Genomic DNA, 1,830 nt, shown 5'->3' on the forward strand with positions numbered 1-1,830 from the left:
AGACTTGGAACCAACCCAAATGTCCATCAATGATAGACTGGATTAAGAAAATGTGACACATATTCACCATGGAATACTATGCAGTCATAAAAAGGATGAATTCATGTCCTTTGTGGGGACATGGATGAAGCTGGAAACTATCATTCTCAGCAAACCATTGTAAGGACAGAAAACCAGACACCACATGTTCTCACTCATAGGTGGGAATTGAACAATGAGATCACTTGGACACAGGAAGGGGAATATCACACACCGGGGCCTGCTGTGGGGTGGGGGGAGTGGGGGAGGGATAGCATTAGGAGATATACCTAATGTAAATGACAAGTTAATGGGTGCAGCACACCAACATGGCACATGCATACATATGTAACAAACCTGCATGTTGTGCACATGTACCTTAGAACTTAAAGTATAATAATAATTTTTAAAAATAGATTTTAGAGACAAGGTCTTGCTCTATCCAGATAGGCTGAAGTACAGTTTCGCAATCATAGCTCACTGCACCTTCGAACTCCTGGGCTCAAGCAATCCTCCTGCCTCAGCTTTAACAGCAAATGTTTATTAACATGCATGAGAGAGAACCACAGAGTGATTACCCCAACCCCTCAATGGGATACAGAAGCTTATCCACCATTTGAGTTTACACATATATGGGGGCTCAGATAGTGGCAAGACAGGTTATGGAAGAGAGGGAAGAGGAGGCCTGGTTGGCAAAGGGAGTCTTGTTAGGCAGATGACACCTCACAGGTAACAGCTCTCAGAAGGAATACAGGGTAAATGTTTGTTTCAGACCTGTAAAGGTTGTCAGCCTCTCAGTTAATCTTTCCTAGATCCAGACAAGGGAGGGCCTCGCAGAAAGCCTGGCTACATCAATGTAGATTTCCTCTACAGATGCAAATCTCTCCACAAAAGACAGCTTTTTCGTTATTCTTCTCTTTCCAGCCATTCTGAACAGCCACCTTGGGTCAAATAAGTGTTTTTTTGGTGTGAAATATTTTGGTTTCCTTCAAGTTCTTGGGCTGGGAAACATCTTTGGGTGCATCTTTTCTCTCTAACCCCATCTAAAGCTTTCAGGGAAGGCAGATCCCATCTCTTTCTGCTTAAGGAGGTCTGAGTAGCTCAAACTGGGGAGTGAACTGCCCTAAGTAGTGGTGGGATTTCACGCACCCGGAAGTGGTTAATGGAAGTCGAGTTTCTTTCTGGTGCCCCCAGAGCACACTGTTAAGGAAGCTTTCAGCTCTAAGTGGAGAACCCTGGCCAGGGGTGCATAAGTAGGGGACAAAAGCCTTGTGCCCCCTACTAGACATCAGTTGCTTTTCATGTTTCCTCATTTAATCCTCAAAACAACTCCTTAAGACAGTTTCTGATCCCCATCTTACAGATAAAGTTCAGAGAGAGCCATGAAGTTACATGAGATCCTCTACTTCAGGTGATCCCTGTGCTGTGGGAACCAGAGGCGTGGTGGTGGTGGTTACTGACATGCAAAGTGCCAGAGCTTCTTCGTCCTTGCTCCAGCATACCCCGGAGTCCAGCCGGTATTTGGACAGTTTTCCTTGGGTTTCCTCTCACCTTATGAATTCCATCATGCTGTTCTGCCACACCGGAAGGCTCCTCCACTCCCCATGAGAATCTACCCCACGGATAATGAGACACGAGGAATGGTCAGGAAAGGCAGATGCAGGATCCACACTGGACATCTTTGCTGTCGATCAAGGTTGCAGGCACCAGAGTCCTCCCTAAAGGAGAGACCTTCCTTCTCAGTGTGGCTCAGGGAGTGGGAGGCGGGGACAGGGGTAGGGACCTCATCGAGGTCTCATTTGGTTTGAGGAT

This window comes from Mandrillus leucophaeus, unplaced genomic scaffold (assembly GCF_000951045.1).
Source record: "Mandrillus leucophaeus isolate KB7577 unplaced genomic scaffold, Mleu.le_1.0 Scaffold767, whole genome shotgun sequence".
NCBI classification, from domain to species: domain Eukaryota; kingdom Metazoa; phylum Chordata; class Mammalia; order Primates; family Cercopithecidae; genus Mandrillus; species Mandrillus leucophaeus.